Source organism: Rhineura floridana, chromosome 3, assembly GCF_030035675.1.
Source record: "Rhineura floridana isolate rRhiFlo1 chromosome 3, rRhiFlo1.hap2, whole genome shotgun sequence".
In the NCBI taxonomy this organism is placed as follows: Eukaryota; Metazoa; Chordata; class Lepidosauria; order Squamata; family Rhineuridae; genus Rhineura; species Rhineura floridana.
Window position 1 is genome coordinate 205,877,528 of NC_084482.1, and position 12,971 is coordinate 205,890,498.

The following is a 12,971-nucleotide window of genomic DNA, read 5'->3' on the forward strand; positions in this document are numbered from 1 at the left end:
TTGTGTGTGTATGTTGTGAGTGAGAGAGTGTTTGGGACTGGTTGTGTTTTAGGCTTGCCAGGTCTCCGGGAAAAGAGGGCCGTCTCCGGCCTCCGGCTGTACTTCAGTTAAAAAGGTGGATCTCCGGCTTTTTATTGGCCCCCTCAGCCACGCATGCGTGATTGACCACGCATACGTTGGGCTGTGGCTGGCCGACTTCTGCTCTTTATCATTCAGGCAGGCAGGACTTGAGCAGCCGCCACAGTGAGGGACCTCTCCAGCAGCAGCCCCTGCCCGCTCCCGCCACCACCCACAGAACATACAGGCTGAGGTGAGGCACGTGAGGGTGATCTGATGGCCCATGGGTGGGTGGAGGCGAGCGGTGGCAGCGGAGGCTAGGCTGGGCCAGCCTGGCTTCCTCAGTCCCTCTTAGCCCCGGCCCGGTCCGGAGCCAGTTCCCCTGGGGCTCAGGCTGCTGCAATCTCTGGTTGGGGGGGGCATCACAGCCACTACCGCGCCCAGCGTCTCAAGACGGAGCCCACGCGGCCTGCTGTCAGCCTCAGCAGGAGCCGTGGAGAGCAGGCCGGGCCGGCTCCTTAGCCCCGGAGCCGGTTCCCCTGCTCCGAAAAGGACGGCCACCGGCTTCACCCCTCCTGCTGTGGGTGCCGCTGGGGGGGCCCATCGCGGCCGCTGCCCCCCAGCGGCGCCCACAGCAGGAGGGGTGAAGCCGGCGGCCGTCCTTTTCGGAGCAGGGGAACCGGCTCCGGGGCTAAGGAGCCGGCCCGGCCTGCCCTCCACGGCTCCTGCTGAGGCTGATAGGCTGCGTAGGCCCCGTCTCCTAGCAACCGCTGCCGAGATGGGGCCCACGCGGCCTGCTGTCAAGAAATTTTTTTAGTTTTTTTTACATCAGTTCCAAAGTTCAGATCAATTCCTCGCAAATCTCATGTTTTAATTTTTTTAGTACAAAACTATTTTGCAACTGGGACTTGTACAATTGCCAGTGAGCTCTTTCCCCCCAAATGCTCTTTTTTTGTACAAAAAAAATGATGTATGGATTTACCTAATCTCCTCAGAAGAAATTTTGCTCCAAGGGGAGGGGAAAGTTTATTTTAGAATCGACTCTCGTGTGTGTGTGTGTGTGTGTGTGTGTTTAAAAGCTTTTTATAATAGAGTTTTATTGTTTTTATGTTGTATTTTTGTATACTCTAGAGTTTTAAATATTAAGCAGTTTAGCAACACTTTAAAATAAAATAAATCAAACTAAAATGAACATCCCAAATTAATGCACAAATGCAAATTTCTCTAACATTCCCAGTTACACCATGCCTTCTCCTCAGTCTTGGCAACATATGCAGGATGGCAGATAATGGGGGCAGTTATATTTAATTTTCCTCCTCCTGCTGAAATCAATGAAAGGGAAGTTCCTTATGGGGAAAAGTTCTGCTGTTGACATGGATGAAGATTCACTGGTATAGGATCTGGTTTAAGTGGGCTGCTTTTCTGTGCTGCCCATATCTTCCCCCTTTGTCAGCAGCTCTGTGAGCATATCTTCACCAGTTGAATGGCTCTGTCAGCAGGGTTTTCCACAAGTATATCAGGGGAATTCTGCTGGTATGCGCTATTCTGGCAGCATATCTCAAGATCTGCCTGCATAGTAAGGCTTCTACTACTTCCTAAAGCTGCACAGTTGGAGGATACCGAGAACAGGATTGTGTCCTTAAAAACCTGGCTCCAGACCCTTGTTCAAAATCCTGTATACTAATAGCAAATTCATTCTCTGACTGTACATATAAATAAAACATCATGCACACACACAATGGAGCCTGCCCTACAGTGAAAGCACCTTGTTCATTCTTTCTGTTTTTCTTTTATAAAGAGTAATACTGTTTATAATGGTTGAAAACATCCCTTGGATGTCATCCACTTCTCTTTTGTAAGAGAGATAAATGTCTAAAACCAGCTGCAATTTCATTGCTTCAGTGGGTCTCTACTCTAGTTGGGACTAGCAATTGGATTATGATCAGCAGATTGATTGGTGATGTAACCTGCCTTTGTTCTCTTAAAGATAGTGTTTGTTAATAAAAAAATTGTTTGTAACCTGGTGCTATTGGTTTTATTTCTGTCACATTTTTACCTTTACCTTAATACTAGAGGTAATTGTATAATTGTGATTGCCAACTGCTTGCCTAGAATGCCCTCCCTTGTCCTTAACATGGCTGCAACTGTATCTACTCAGAAGTAAGTCCTATTTAGTTCAGATCTTGTAAGTTCAGGTCTGTGGCTTCCTTTATGGAATCAATCCATCTCTTGTTTGGCCTTCCTCTTTTTGTACTCCCTTCTGTTTTTCCCAGCATTATTGTCTTTTCTAGTGAATCATGTCTTCTCATGATGTGTCCAAAGTATGATAACCTCAGTTTCATCATTTTAGCTTCTAGTGATAGTTCTGGTTTAATTTGTTCGGACACCCAATTATTTGTCTGTTTTGCCTAGAATGTCCTCCCTTGTCCTTAACATGGCTGCAACCGTATCTACTCAGAAGTAAGTCCTATTGAGTTCTATGGGGCTTAGTTCCTTAATAAGCATGTTTACAGTTGCTGCCTTCAGGGGCATCTATCTGTGCTCCCATCTAACATCTCTGCAACACTAAACTCCTTTCTTCCAATAATGGCCAAGTCTGAGGGCACGTAAACCCTTCTTGCCAGAAGCAAGTAAACTAGAAGGCATCAGAACTGCACCTCCCAAGAAATGTCCCTAATGTCCTAGTAAGAGTTCTACCCAGAAGTTGAAGGGTTACGCTGACCTTTTGGTATGTGTTGCTGTGGTTGGTATGGTATTGCATTTAGGGAAGCATCACTGTCTTTTTTCATTTTCTGTTTGCATTTCATGTACCTTTGACCCTCCTCCCTTACATCCATAGAAGCAACAACAGTGGTTCCATGTGGTCAACTAACCCCCTAAAACCCATTGATGATGTGCCTTGTTGGTTGCATGATGGTTTGTTTTTTGCCCACTAATGGTAAAAGAGAATTCACATATTTGAAAGTGTGGCTGCAGTTGTTGTTCCCAAGCTGCTGCCTGTGAAGGTAGACCAAACCATGGGTGTTTTCTCTCTGTCAATTATTACTCACTGGAATTGGATTGGCTGTCCAAGTGAGTTTATAGCACCCCACAGAGTAGACAGAAAGGGTAGACAATCTTCTTTCTCTTACACATTTCTCAGACCTCTTTCTGAAGTGAAGGCTCAAATCTGTAAAGAAGTTTGGAGCAGCCACATTAAAAGATAAGGCCAGGGCATTCCATGCAGGGGGTTGTCAACCCTGCTTGGATATGGACGTCTTTGCAGAGGATCCCTAGTCAAGCATTACTAACAGCACAATCCAAACTATATCTACTCAGAAGTAAGTCCTGTTGAGTTCTATGGGGCCTAGTTCCTTAATAAGCATGTTTATAATTGCTGCCTTCAGGAGCATCCATCTGTGCTCCCATCTAACATCTCTGCAACACTAAGCTCCTTTCTTTCTATAATGGCCTGGCCTGAGGGCACGTAAACCCTTCTTGCCAGAAGCAAGTAAGCCAGATTAAATGTTCCCTAAAGGCATTGAACTGTGACCTGGCAGACCAGGGTTTGAATCCCTACACAGCCATGAAGCTCACTGGGTGACCTTGGGCCAGTCACTGCCTGTCAGACTCAGAGGAAGGCAATAGTAAACCACCTCTGTCTGAATACTGCTTACCATGAAGACCCTATCTGGGATCAACTTGAAGGCAGTCCATTTCCATTTTGCATCACCCTAAGCTTGTGAGAAAGAATGACCTTGTCACTTCAGATGGACCTAGGAACACCCTATTTTAGGTAAGATTTCTATTTTAATCTCCAGAGAATTTTTTTTTGAATGGTATGCTCCAAGCAACTGTGGTTGATACAATGTATCATGTTTAATGATGTCACTAGGGCCCGCCCTGTGATGTCACTAGGGCCCGCCCCATGACATCACTAAGACCCGCCCCGTGATGTCACTAAGACCCGCCCCGTGATGTCACTAAGACCCGCCCTGTGACGTCACTAGGGCCCACCCCGTGACGTCACTAGGGCCCACCCCCATTTTCTCAGGTTTTTGGATGGCTCCGACCTGGCAACCCTATTGTGTTTCCACTTGTTTTCTCCCCTACCGAGCTTTTGGTTTTTGACTGGGGCGTTTTGGGGAGTTGTTTTTGTCTTCCCTATTGGTTTTTCCGCCCTCCCTTCCCTTGCCCTTTCTGTGCTGGGGGCAGCATCAGGCAGAGAAATTTTTCCTCCTCCCAGCCCCGCATGTCGTCACTTTTACTCAGGCTGCAGGGGCAATTTTGCTTTGTTCTGGCTGCTAGGAGCTTGCGGCTGTGGCTTCCTTTTTGCAGCCTTTGTTGACGGCTCCAGGGGCGTCACTAGGGTGGTGCAGTGGGTGCGGGCTGCACCGGGTGAAACGAGACAGGGTGACACCCAGAGCTGCCCCCCACCCTAGGCACCGCCGCCAGGAAGCGGCAGGTGGAGAGCTGCCCTGCCTACGCTAACAACGTGGAAGGCGGTGGCGCGGCATGCGGGGGAAGAGCAGGAAGCCCGCGCAGCTGTGGAAGGCACGGGGGAAGAGCAGGAAGGAAGCTAACAGGCAGAAAGCTGCCCTGCTCCCACCCCGCGCTAACACGTGGAAGGCGTGGCACAGGCCCCGGGGGAAGAGGAGCAGGAAGCGAAGCGCCCACTCCCAGAAGCTCGCTCATCTTGCTGTGGTGGTTGGCTCTCAGTCCCATTGTGCTGCAGAGTCCTGCGATGCCCGCCGAGCCTTCCTTGAGACTCGAGTAATTGCGGCTGGAAGCCAGCGGCACTCTCGCAATTTGGGTCGCCGGAGGGATCAAAGGAAGAAGGAAGCCTGCACGACAGCTGCTGCTGCTGACACAGCTGCGCCCAGGTAAGCTGAAGCACAGCTTCCGCGAGATGGAAAAGGAACGTTGCGCTCGTTTGGCCCCCTGCTGCTGGCGAGGCCATCCACCATTTACCCCATCCCACATGATTTTTTTTAAAAGCCGAATGTGTATAAAATTCATATTTAATTATTCCTGCACATGGACAACTAGCTTGTCAGGGAGTAGGGCTCTAGCCTAGTTTTCTCCCTGGCTAGCTAGTTTTCTACGAGCAAGGAATTCTTGTTGATTTGTTGATATGAAGGAGCATCATACGTTCTCTTTCGCCTATTAGTCTGAAATAGTACAGTACTTGGGGAGAACTAGTCCTTCATAAGATGACTGGCAGCTGCATTTGAGATAATGTGAGGAGATGCAAAAGTTCTCACTGCAATGTGTACAGCGCTTTTTTAATAAAAAAAATGAGGTGCTGAACACTACTGATACTTATATCTTGATAAAAGTGTCATGGGTAACAGCACAAAATGGCTGCCATGGGCTGGGGCAGCTAAACAGAGGAGGTGATGGTGTTCCATACCAGTGAGTACTGTGTCAGTCACAAAAAAAACACTGAGTATGTATACCTACAGTGGCCCATATACAAATCATTACCTAAGGCTTACCTAAGGCTTAGGGCGTTAAATGCCTTACTGGACCGAAGCCAGATGTAACCCTGTGACCCTGACCTTGCTTAAATCAATGGGAGTTATGCCACACACAAAAGTGTCCATTAGGATTTCAGCATTACAATAGTCACACATCCCTTTTCCAAATGGAGGCTTGCGATCCAGTATAGGAAGTGAAATACGCCCACCACTGTAGCACCATTTTCAAGCTCAAACTAGAGCTTTCACCCAATTCATCTTTTCGTGTGAGTTTAATTCAATTAACTGATAAACGAAATCCATTAAATTTGGACAAATATGCATATTAGTAAAGAACAAAATAATATTTTTTTTAGATGATGCACACATGTCACAGCAGGCATTATCTTAGAAGAGGCATCACCCATCGTCTCTCTCACGCAGGAGGAAATGTCTCTTCTGAGATGGGGTTTACCAAATGCAGGGTTTTTAAAAACTGTATTTGAGATTATTGTTGTTGTTACTACTTTCATACCCTGCTTTTTCTCCAAGGAGCTCAAGGTGGCATACAAATATGGTTCTCCCCCTCACCTACTCTGTGAGGCAGGTTAGGCTGAGAGACAATGACTGGCCTAAGGTCACCTAGTGAACTTCATGGCTGAGCTGGGATTTGAACCCTGGCCTCCCAGGTCCCAGTCTGTAACTCTAACTGCTATACCACAATGACTCTCACAATCTAGAAATGCAAATAATTAAGTGGTATATAAATGTTCTAAATCAATCAATCAATAAATTGATTATTCAGGGGCACTTTTTCAGTCAATCAAAATGTTTTTAACAAATTTAATCCAGAGATTCTCAAACTATGGTCTGTGACCTCCTGGGAGGAACTGCTGACCATTGCCCTATGCGGTGATCTCTGTCACCGCAGCTTCTCAAGGAAGAACCTTACAGACCAGCTCCACATAGACTGGCCATTGGCTCCTCTGGGCAGGATGCAGTATAATGGACCTTTAGTGTAGTGGCACCTCCCCTTTGGAATTCCCTCCCCTTAAATATTAGACAGGCATCATCTGTTATCTTTTCGGCGCCTACTGAAGACCCTCCTGTTTCAACAAGCCTTTCAAGTAGAGACCTTATCCCAGTCTGTGTCTGTGTTGGAATTGTTTTTTAATATGTTGTTAAAGCTTTTCTTTCTCTTTTTTAAAGATGTTTTAAAGCTTTTTAAACAATGTTTTAAAGATGTTTTGTTTTAATATATTTTAAAGTCTTTTTTATGGTGCTTTAAAGTGTTTTTAATGCTTTTGTTTGCCTCCTTGGCTTCCTGCTGGGAGGAAGGGTAGGATATAAATCAAATAATAAATAAATAATAATAAACAAGAGGGTTTCCTGCCTTGGTGGTGAATTGTTTGAGCGACATGGTCTATGTGAACTTTAGTGTCTCTGATCAGCTTTTCTGAACTGTTCTCTGCCTTCTCATGTGCCCTTTGAATCAGGCACCTGGTTGGCCACTGTGATAACAGGATGCGGAACTACATGGGCCACTGGCCTGATCCAGCAGGCTCTTCATATGTTCTTATGTTCTTATTTGCAGAAGAAAGTGGTGGAGAAGCACTAGAACCAGCAGAACAGTGAGTGCTTTTCTACCCTATATCTCAGTGGTAGGCTGAGCATGTGCTTTGCATGCAGAAGGTCCTGGGTTCAATCTTTTGCATGTCCTTGTGAAAGGGAAAAATATTATAGGTTGTTTGTGTGACGATCCCACAGCTGGCTCTGTGTGTGTGTCTGTGTGTGTTTGTGTGGAGTCTTTCCAACAACCCTTTTTATTGTGCAGAGATATTCTATCATGCCACACGGAGTGCATAAATCAACGAGGCCAAGTGGATGCCAGCAAAGGAAAGCAAAAGAGGCAAGAAAAAAAAATCACTCAAGACACTAGCTGGATCCATGCTTCAATATGTCAAAAGACCAGATGATGGCCAGGGTTCATCAAAAGACACTGCTCGTCAGTCTCCAATTGAAAAAGCTGATTCTTCTGATGCTAGTATGCATTCTGCAGAAGAGCAAGGAGTGGAAATGGCAGAAATTGAAGCAGAAGAACAAGGAGTGGAAATGGAAGAATTTGAAGCAGAAGAAAGTGCTGAAAGTGACTCTAGCCATGATACTGTAAATAAGATGACTGACGTTAAGGAGAAAGATTTGCAAATTTTATGTGATGTTTCTTTCTGGGAGATACCAGATCCAGATCATTTTCAAGTTGAAATCATCAAAAGGGGAAGTGCTTCTTTCCAGAACAAAGAAGGGCCTTTCAGTGTTGCGGCAAGGCAAGATGCAAAAGCTAAAAGAGATGTGCGCCAGCTTTCAAAAGAGTGGTTTTACAAGATGATGCCAAACGACAAGAAAATTCTGCGGTCATGGATGGTTTACTCACTCATCAGCGAGAATTTATACTGTTTTTGCTGCCGATTGTTTGCCGATTGTTTGCCGTTAGTGCTACAGATACAACATCCAAATTTGTGACTGGGTTTCAGACGTGGTGGAAACCGAGCCCAAAAGTACATAACCATGAGACATCCGAAGAGCACCTATGTTGCCTTGAAAAGTGGAAAACATTGGCAGCAGGACTTAGGCTGCACAAAACCATTGACGCTGAAACTATTGCTTTGATGGAAATGAAGAAGAAAAAGTGGAGGGACATCTTGCACAGATTGCTTGATATCACATTGTTTCTTGCCAAGCAGAATCCGCATTCCGTGGCCACAAGGAAGATGAATCTTCACTGAATAAAGGGAACTTTCTTGAGATGGTTGAGATGCTTTCAAAATATGATCCAGTGCTGAAAGAGCACCTAATGAGATAAAAGTGGAGCACATGTAAACTTCAAGTATCAGTCTCTTATCTTTCACCAAAAACTCAGAATGAGTTTATAAGTGCCCTGGCAAATCATGTGAAGGAGATGCTTGTGATGGACATAAAGTCTGCGAAGTACTTTGCAATCATGTTTGACAGCACACCTGACATATCACATACTGACCAGATGTCTGAAGTGATCAGACATGTAAAAATCAGAAGTATTTCTAGGATTTTTCCCTTTAAAGGGGAAAAAAGCTGCTGATCTCAGTTCTGACATTCTTAAAAATCTGGAAAGTGATGGACTGGACATAATGATGTGCTGCACTCAAGGTTACGATAATGCTGCCACTATGGCTGGAATCCATGGAGATGTACAAGCCATTTTTAAGGGAAAGAACAAGAAAGCTATTTTTAATGGATGTGTGGAGTATTCGCTTAACTTGTGCGGTCAGCACTCTTTTGCTGAAAATGCATCGTGTGTGACATTTTTTGGAACTCTTGAGAGAATGTTTTCATTCTTTGCTGCTTCCACCCATCGATGGGATGTGTTAATTGACCATACTGGAGTGTCAGTGAAAAGGCTATCAACAACACGCTGGAGTGCTCATCATGCTGCAGTTAAGCCAGTTAAAGAAAAGTTCGGTAAGTTTGTGGCGGCGATTGAAGCTCTTTGTGATCCACATGAAAATTTGGACACAAGAGGTGCAGCACAAGGTCTTTTGCCTGCTGTCTGTGACTTCACTTTTCTGTGATACCTGTACTTCTGGTGTGATGTACTTCAGGAAGTTAATCTTACACAGCAGTACCTGCAGACTAAGGGCTTAACTCTCGACAAGGTGGTGACAAAGCTAGAGGCGCTAAGACTTTTTCTGCACGAGGAGCATAGTCACCTAGTGGAGCATGCAATTGAACAGGTGCTTTTAAAATCAGACGAATATGGAATTGCAGTAGAGAGAAGAGCCAGGTTCAAGAAGAGGATGGCAGGGGAGCAAGCAAGCAATGCTGGACTCACTCTGCAAGAAGAAAATAAGAGGGCGATGCTTGAGTGCATTGATCGCTTTCATTCTGAACTCCAGATCAGATCAAGAGCCATCAAGGAAGTAGCAGCCATGTTTGAGGCTGTTCAAGCAAAGAGTCTCATATCTGCCACTGCAGAAGAGTTAAAGGTGTCCATTCCAAAATTGACCACTTTCTATGATGAGGTATCCGAGAGTGAGCTTTTAATAGAAATACCAAGGCTGAGAAGGCACCTGAAAGCAGCAGAGATTGATCTGGAAGAAGCCAAAGATTGGGCAATATTAGACGTTTTGACATTCATAGCTGAATGGGACTTCGTAGAATCTCTCTGAACCCTTTCACTAAGCCTAAAATTATTTCTGACAATTTGTGTGTCTGTGGCTTCACGTGAGAGGAGCTTTTCAAAGCTGAAACTTATAAAGAAGTATTTGCGATCTACCATGGGACAGTCAAGGCTTTCCAATCTTGCGATATTATCCATTGAAAGTGAGTTGGCGAAGTTTGCAGCTTTGAAGGCCAGGAAAGGAAAGTTCTGATTTAGTCGAGATGTTCACTAAGTGCTGAAATGTTTGTGTATTTGTTCCTGTTTATTTTTTTGGTATTATTTCATTTATGAGTATATTTCCATATGCATTTGTCTACAACTTCTACATTATTTGGGCCGTTATTGATTATGCAAACCTAATCCATTAATGTATCTCATGTAACAGTAAAGTTTAATGTTAAAATGAACATAATTTTGATGTAGTTCTTACACATTTTTACTTCAAATTCTACTGTTTTCTTACAGAACTTTCACTTTAACCACATGAGACTATGTATAAATGTAAATACATTTAGGCTGTGCATATGATATTGTAATTTAAAGGTGTAATTTAAATTTTGCTAGTTGTTTATGTCACTACTATTGCTATTACATTCAGTGATATACGGGAATTACGATTTACCAGTAACATTAGTACAAAAAACATTACTAAGGATTCTGTATGGTCTGGTACGGGAGGAGGTCCATGGGGGTGACACCAACCCTAGTGACTTCACTGGACGGCTCACCAGTCCCTGTTCTTGCCGAGTCCCGCTTACCACTCCTGCCCTTGCCACCAGCTCCCTTTCCTCCAGCTGCGGTGGCGGCTTTGTATTTTTTTGATTGCTAGGGAATCAAGGTTCCTTTTTGCAGCCTTTGTTACCGGATCACCTAGAGCGTTCTGTACTGAGGTTTTCTTCCTCCCGGCTCGCTACTGCGGCTGTCAGGAGTCCAATGCTGTGCCATTGCCTCGACTCCTCCTGACTTGTTTTTACTCTGGCTGTTGGAGTCTACGGCAGTGCCCCCTCCCTGGCTCGCTACTGCGGCCGTAAGGAGGACGCGGTGGCTGCTTTTTGCCTTTTGTTTTTCTTGCGGCGGTGGCTTATTTTCACTTAATTTTAGGAAAATGTAGGTGGTTTTCCCTCCCTGCAAAAAACCATTGGGGGCCTCTGGCAACATTAAGGCTGCCATTGCTCCTTCGTTCTGTGACTGGGCTGCCATTTTATTTTAAATTTTCCCACTCTTTTCAGCTGACGCCATTTTGTTTTGTCCTTTTTCCTGCCTTTTCTGTTTGAGGAACCGTTGGGCTTATCCCCCTTTGGTTTCCTCTCATACTTTCACATCTCCTTGTGTGTGAATGGTTTTCAGGCAGGGAACATTTACACTAGATTGTTCTCCAATTATTATCTAAAGACTAGATTGAACAAGAGGTTCTGGCTGCAAAGGAGACCACCAATACTTTCTACTTTCCGCCGTGTAACTTGGAGTCTGGTAAGAATCCACCACCAGCTGTGAAGAAGGGGAGGAAGCTGCATCTCAGCAGCACCAGTGGCCATTTCTCCGGCTGCACTCCAGTCCAAGAGGACTGCTGACAGGGAGCAGCCTGGAAAAGGAGACTAATGCAGGGCCAGGCCTGACTCAGTCCTGTCAATAAGCAAGCCCTAACCCCTACAATGTTAGTTTTATAGTCTCCGCTGGGCCCCCTCCTTGCTGTGTTTTCGACGGGCCTTGAAGACCTGGCTCTTTAACCAGGCTTGGGAGGGGGGTTAGGCTGGCAGATTGCAGTTCTAAGGGGGGTTAATTTTTTAATGTTCTCTGTTTATGTTTTTATATGGAATGTATTTAGGGTTGCCAGATCTCCAGTTTTCAGTCGGAGTCTTCGGCATAAGGGGGCCCTCTCCGGCCTCCGGCCATATTTAACATAAATAGGTAGATCTCCGGTTTTCAAGTATGCTGCTGAAAGCTCTTCCCACCCGCCTGCCTTTTCCCAGTCAGGCGCAGGCGCAGGAGGAGGAAGCAGCGTCTTCCTGCCCGCCCGCCTTTTCCCAGTCAGGCGCAGGAAAGAAGACAGAGCTGAAGATGACGCCGACGACGCCGTTCCTGCACCCGAAGCGAGGCCGCCCTTGTGGCCCACGTCTACCGCCTCGGCGCCTTCGGACTGCCACTGAGCCCATCCAGCCGCTGCCCCCACAGGGACCCCTCAGCAGCAGCCCCTGCCCGCTGCTGAGCAGACAGCCGCAGCAGCAGCCCTGCCAACCACGAAGCCGCAGGTGGGGGTCCTGAAGCGGAGCCCACAGCCGCTTGGCCTGGGGGCCTCTGGGCAGTGGCATCATTGGGGCGGTGTATGGGGGTGCAGACCGCAGCAGGCCTGGCCAGGTGACACCCATCAGATGGGTGTGGCACCCAGAGCCGCCCCCTCTAGGCACCGGGAAGTGGGGGGCAGCTGTGCTCCTGCGCCTGTCCAGCCGCTGCCCCCACAGGGACCCCCCAGCAGCAGCCCCCGCCCGCTGCCGAGCAGACAGCCGTAGCAGCAGCCCTGCCAACCATGAAGCCGCAGGTGGGGGTCCTGGAGTGGAGCCCGCAGCCGCCTGGCCTGGGGGCCTCTGGGCAGTGGCATCATTGGGGGGATGCGGGGGGTGCAGACCATACCGGGCCCGGGTGACACCCATCAGAGGGGTGGCACCCAGAGCTGCCCCAGCCCTAGGCTACACTGAAATATCTTAGGGAACAATGATCTGTATGAGTGAGTACAGCCCCACTTAATCCACCTTGTCTGACTTTCAGATTGATTGGTGTTGCAAGCTGAGATTCTTCACTAGAAGGTTTTGCCCCCAGAGAGTCTTGTGGCAAACTTCAGAGGCTAACTGATTTCTTTGTTTTCATCTGTTATTTAAATATTTATCTCCCACCCTTCCATCCTCAGTGTGACTCTTGGGACAGCATCTAACAACCATAATAGCATTAGTTTATATTGTAGCTCAAGCTTTTTTTAGACTGAAATCTGGTTCATGAGATGCACTAAGGTTTAAAGCTGCAATAAACCTATTTGAGTTTTTAAGATGCTGCAACAAGCCTTTTTTGTGCATTTGTTTAACAGACTAAGATGGTTAACCCTCTCAAACACCCTTTGCCAATCTAGTGTCCAGATCTTTTGTCCAAAACATTGGGGTGTGTGTGTTGATAACGGCTGCTCTAGAAAGTCTGGGAAGCAATTCCCAAATTTTCATCTGTGTGGGAAACATATGCAGGTGAGTATCCTGGGTTACAGTGCAGTCCTGTACATGTCTACTCAGAAGTAAGTC

The 12,971-nt window shown here is 46.4% G+C and overlaps 1 protein-coding gene and 1 long non-coding RNA gene across 5 annotated transcripts in view; one reads left to right on the plus strand and one right to left on the minus strand.

Moving 5' to 3' along the window:
• Positions 1-12,971, minus strand: part of LOC133381284 (zinc finger protein 397-like) — a 79,995-nt gene that overhangs the window by 30,516 nt on the left and 36,508 nt on the right. The gene's annotated exons all lie outside the window — the stretch shown is intronic.
• LOC133381333 (uncharacterized) overlaps positions 1-12,971 on the plus strand; it is a 32,442-nt gene that overhangs the window by 7,107 nt on the left and 12,364 nt on the right. The gene's annotated exons all lie outside the window — the stretch shown is intronic.